This window comes from Phodopus roborovskii, unplaced genomic scaffold (genome assembly GCF_943737965.1).
Source record: "Phodopus roborovskii unplaced genomic scaffold, PHOROB, whole genome shotgun sequence".
Lineage (NCBI taxonomy): Eukaryota > Metazoa > Chordata > Mammalia > Rodentia > Cricetidae > Phodopus > Phodopus roborovskii.
Window position 1 is genome coordinate 24426441 of NW_026126459.1, and position 6000 is coordinate 24432440.

Below are 6000 nucleotides of genomic sequence, written 5' to 3' on the forward strand. Positions count from 1 at the left end.
GGAAGAGGTAGCTAGCATGATGGTTGGAGTCAGAAGCTGAGAGTTGATAGCTCACATCTTGAACCACAACCAGGAAACAGCACACTGGAAATGCTGTTTTAAAGGCTTTTAAACCCTCAGAGCCTGCCCCTAACATGCTTGCTCCAACAAGGACACACCTCCTAAATCTTCCAAACTGTGCCACCAACAAGGACCAAGTATTCAAATGTCCAAGACTATGGACATTCTCATTCAATTTCAGCAGGAGGGAGGAGAGAATGGTGGCTTGAATGAGAATAGCCCCCATAAGCCCACATGTTTGAATGCTTGGTCCACAGTTGATGGAACTTTTTGGGAAGGATTAGGAGGTGTGGCCTTGTTGGAGGAGGTGAGTCACTGGGGGTACTCTTTGAGATGTCTAAAGATTTGACCAGTTAGGGCTCTCTCTGCCTCGTGGTTGTGCCTCAAGATGAAAGCTCTCAGCTTCCTTTATCTGCAGCCTTCACCCGTGGGGAGAGCAGAGAACCCAGTGGTGGGGCACGGGGGTGTGGGGGCTTGGGTTGGGTGAGCTTGTGTAAGGGGAGTGAGACCCAGGGGCAGTGGCAATCTGGCAGCTGGAGGCTTTCACTGGAGATCTGGACCTTAGTGAGCTGGGGCACATTGGAGAGTGGAACAGATGGAAATGAAAAGGCAGCAAGGACACGATGGTCAAAAAGCAGCCAAAGTGACAGTAGCTGGGGCCTGGGATGCAGGCTCTGTCAGCAGCTGCATGGGAGGGGTAAGGGAGACAGAGACGGGAGGTGGGTGATGGTTGTGGCCTGATGTCCCTCACTGAGGTGATGGGTCATTCAGTCAGGGCTTCTCAGGTCTGAATTCACAGAGAACAAATGGCTTGGTTTAGAGAAGACAATTTACCAACCCACTTAAGAGACAAGTCTGAAGGTTGGTCTGGACTCAAGCCTAGTTGACTAGGCCCAAACCAAGAGAGCAGTCCTGCCTTTCTCCTCTCCTAGCTTCTTCTGCCCCTCAGTTTGCTTCGGTCAGCCTCCAGCTCAGCTTTGGAGTGTCATCTAGCAGTGTCATGCTGCCTGGGTGTGCACTCTGTAGTGCATGTTCTGACCATGGCCTGAGATGGCACTTGACTTCTATGGTACCTTCCCTCATCTTTAGATCAAGGAAAACAGGACATGGCTCATGCTGGTTTTTTCCATAGGACAAAAGAAAGTTCATACAGATGAGATGTGAATGCACAGTGTGTGCTGCCCTCATATGTGGCCTCCTGGCTTCAAGTCTATCAGGACAAATGGAATCATATCCAAGTGATGCTAGCCAAGTCCTGGGTCTGTTGTGAATGAAGCTGAATCACCGTTATCCTGTATCCTGAGAGTATAGAATGTTCCAGACCTTGGTCACATGACTGCTTGACTTGTGGCTGAGAAATACCACGAACTACAGGATCCAAAGCAAGGGCATATCTCCTGTTTAATGCTGGGGCCAACCGAGGCTCTTGGCTGCTGCAGAGGTGGAGGGGTCTGCTCTCAGCTCAGCTCCAAGACACCTCAGGGACAATTAGCTCTGGGGATGGAGCTTAACAGGGAGTTCTGGGCCATGATGTTGCTAGAGCCACACATGAAGCTTGGATGGATCAGGCTGAGGCAAAATAGCAGGAGTACTTGGTGTACTGTCACTTAAATGAAGGCAGGAGAGAAGAGCCAGAGAGCCGGGGAAGTTGGTGATGGGTTAGTCTGTGTGTTGGAGAAGAGTGGGTTTTGGAAACTGGGGTCTTGGCCAACAGGTCTGGGGTGCTGGGAGGAGCTTGTACCTTTGGAGGGAGGCCGTGTGGGAGGTTCCAGCCCATCTGAGCTGTACTTGTTTGCTAGACAATTCTCACTTTGTAGCTTGATGGTTTGTTTGCTATATAGACCAGACTGGCTAGGACTCTGCTGTTTCCCCTAGTGCTGTGATAAGACACACATCACCATGTGTTGTCAGCGTGCTTTCTTCTGCTTTTTATTCCCCTGAGGCAGGTTTTGTCTGTGTAGCTCCGGCTGTCCTGGAACTCACTTCGTAGACAAGGCTGGCCTTACACTCACAGAAATCCACCTGCTTCTGCCTTCCAAGTGCTGGGATTAAAATTATCATGCCCAGGAAAAATTTTTCAAGAGTTACAGGCTGGGCAGTAGTGCATGCCTTTAATCCCAACAATGGGAGGCAGAGGCAGGAGGATCTCTGTGAGTTGGAGGCCAGCCTGGTTTACAAAGTTACACAGAGAAACCCTGTCTTGAAAATAACAAAAACAAACAAACAAAAATTACATTTTGATTTTGTATGTGTGTGTGTGTGTGTGTGTATGTGTGTGTTTGTCTGCCTGCATGTGTGTGCACAGCACATATGTGGAAGTCAGAGGACAACTTTGAGGAATCAGTCCCCTTTTTCCACATGTCAGTTCTGGGTATTGAACTCAGGTCTTGGTGGCAGGTGCCCTTACATGGCGGGCTATCTTGTTGGCCCAGTACCTAGACTTTCTATGCGGGTTGTGGGGATGTGAACTCTGGTCTTGATGCATACACAGTAAGTAGTTTATTCACAGAAGTATCTACCCAGCCCCCTGAAAGACACCTCTTTGGTTGTGTGAATGCTCTGCCATGCACCTGTCTCTCTTAGGTAACCCAAACCTGAAGCATACTCCTCCCATGCTTCCCATGCAGCTGCTGCACTTGGGCCCCGTGGGATCGCTGACCCATAGGTCACACTCTGTGTCTGTCCCTCTTGTGTCTGACAGCTATGACCCCATTCAGAGCCCCTCCCTCTCTTGAGAGCCCTTGGTCACCTTGTCCTTTCAAATGCTCGTGTAAACTTTTTTTCTTATCACATTTATTTTTGCTCTGTTTTGTTTTTGTTTTTCGAGACAGGGTCTCTCTGTATTGTTTTGGAGCCTGTCCTGGAACTTGCTCTGTAGACCAGGCTGACCTCAAACTCACAGAGATCTGCCTGCCTCTGCCTCCCGAGTGCTGGGATTAAAGGCGTGCACCATCAATGCCTGGCTTCTTATTACATTTATTTAGTGTGTGTCTGTGCACACCCTGGCACACACAGAGAAGTCAGAAGACAACTTATAGGAGTTGGTTCTCTCCTTCCAACATGTAGGCTCCAGGGATTGAACTCAGGTCATCAGGCTTAGTGGCATGTGCCTTTATTCACTAAGCCATCTGACTGGTCCATCAGACAACCATTTTCGTGACAGCTTCCTGACCCATGGCCTCTATGTCTGCCCTGTCTCTTACTCCCTCCCTGTGGAATTTACCTGTCCATTTGCTTCAGTCACTTTTGCTGTGTCCTAACTTCATTCCTTCCACAGAACTGTTCCAGAAATCTTCATCCTCAGATGATTGCCGTAGTCTATGCTTTGACTTGGAGTGGATGCTGGGTGACCTCAGACGATGTAGCACATCTCTGGCTAAGTGGGTGGTGCTGAGCCTGGTTGCCACCTCTGCTTCTCACCTCTACCCCACTGTTCCAGAAAGTTCTCCCCCTCACACGGGCCTTCAAGGCTCCCTGTCTCAGACCTTGAGCTTCCTGCTAACCTCCTTCACCTCACTTCTTCAGTTGCTCCTCATTGGCTCTGGTGTCCCAACACTCAGGTTTCTCTGCCTTAAAATAGCCCGTGTTCACCCCACAGCCTCCTCCAGTTACTCTTGGGCAGCCAAGCTTCTCAGATCGACCCCACTTGCCACCCCCGCTCTTTGGGCTCCCAACTGGTTCTAGGACTTTCCCAGGCCAGGCTTTACCCTCCCCTCCAGCAGCCACTTCTCGGTCCTCATGTTGGCTGCCCTTCTGGCCACTCCTTTGTCACCTCTCTCCTCCTCCAGTGTCCACACTCCCTTTGCTAACATTTTTGAGGCACCTGGAGACCATGGGATTTAGGATGACACTGGGGCCCAACCATGTCTGCCCCTTACAGGGTCACCTACGTTCCCCACCTGTTTGGAAAACAGGGTAATGGTAGCAGACACTTGGGGACTGTCTTAGTCACTGTTCTCTTACCATGAAGAGACACCATGATAAAAGAAAGCATTTGATTAGGGGCTTGCTTACAGTTTCAGAGGTGAGCCCAGGACCATCATGGTGGGGAGCATGGCTGTAGACGAGCAGGCATGGTGCTGGAGCAGTAGCTGAGAGCTCACATCTGACCCACAAGCAGGAGGCAGGGGAACTGGGTCTGGTGAGGGCTTTGGAACCTTCATAGCACCCCCAAATGCACATCTCCTCCAACAAAGTGCCACACCTCCTAGTCCTTCCCAAACAGTTCTACCAACTGTGGAGCAAGCATCCAAACATAAGAACCTATGGGAGCCATTGCCATTCAAATCACCACAGTGACACAGAGGGGAGGGGATAGAGGAGGGGATGGGGAGGGGATGAGGGAGGGATGGCGGAGGGGATGGGAAGGGGATGGGGGGATGGGGTGGGGAGGGGATGAGGGAGGGATGGGGGAGAGGATGGGGGAGGGGATGGGGTTGCTCACTGTGTGCTCTCTTGCACCTGTCTGGGCTTTTGATGCTTTGCCTGTGCCCTGGGGAGCTTGTTTACCTCCTGCCTGCCTTTCTCTCTTTGGAATGGGCCAGCATTGTTCCTATCTTCTCTCTCTCTCTCTCTCTCTCTCTCTCTCTCTCTCTCTGTCTCTCTCTCTCTCTCTGCTTCCTGTCCAGCTCCTCAGGGTTCTATCCTGCCCTCCTCCTAACTTACCCCTCTTGCATTTCTTTCTCCCGGTGCTGGATTGACTCACACTATGATGGTGACAGTCCAGCTTCGTCTGGGTCCTGAAGCCTTGCAGAGCCTTATGGAACGGTTGCCCAGGGAGCTACTGCCCTAGTACTAGAGAACAGCTCCCTGCCCAAAAGGCCTCAGGTTTCGGTGTAAGGGACATCGCATGGGCCTATAAAAAGAGGCATGTGAAGTATTTGCAGGTGGTAATTGTACCATGTTAGGAGCATCATCAGTGAAGATGGCAGGGAAAGCGTCTGTGGGAGGTGACATTTTAGCTGAGATCTGACCCATGGGGAGACCCAGCCAGGGAAGAGCCAGGACATGATGTTCCTGTCAGAGGGACGGCGGGTGAAAAGGTCCGTGCTCGGAATCTGCCCCGTCTGAGCAGCCAGTGTGTCAGGAGAGGACCTGGGCCACACCTGGCAGGAAGGTGCTGCCTGTGAGCGGTGCTGTCTTACTCCTCAGCTCCTGTCTTCTGCCTTTCTCCCTCAGCCAGACCATCTCCACAGTGGTCCTTTTGACCTCCTGGAGGGTTTCCCTCCATCTCCTATGACCCAGCCCCCAAGTCACTGGAACTTCTGAGTCTGTCATTCCCCACTGATGTCATGGTGTCTTTTCTTTTTTTTTCAAAGATATATTTTATGTGTATGAGCGTCTTGCATGTATATATGTATACTGTGTGTGTGTGTGTTGGGGGGGGGGTGCCTGTGGAAACCAGAAAATGTTAGACCTCCTGGAACTATGGTTATAGATGGTTCTGAGCTGCTTAATGTGGGTGCTGCAAACTGAACCCAGGTTTTCTGTAAGAGCAAGTGCTCTAAACACTGAACTGTGTCTCCACCCCCCATCATGGTGTCTTTATAAAGAAGCACCCACCAGGCCACTTCCCTGTGAGCTAAAACCTCCAGACCTCCTGGTCCCCTGCTCCTCCCCCTCTAACTTGTTAGGTCCTCTGGGCCTTTGAAAATGCTGTTGCCACCCACCCCAGATGCCCTTGCATGACTGACTCAGGTCTCATCTTATCCTTCAGGTCTGGGGTGTCCCTTGCTTTCTGATAATCTTCCAGACAGCTGGGGTCTCTGTCAGACATTCCTTGCAGGGCCCTTGAGCCCTTCCTGTGTGTTTAGTTACACAATGAGTGTGTTTTCTTCAAAGTTCTGTAAACCCTGGGAGAACAGGGCCTTTGACTGTATATGCTCAGGGCCGTAGCTGGTGTCTGCGTCTGGTTTTCATGGTTGTGCCTGGTTCTGTGCC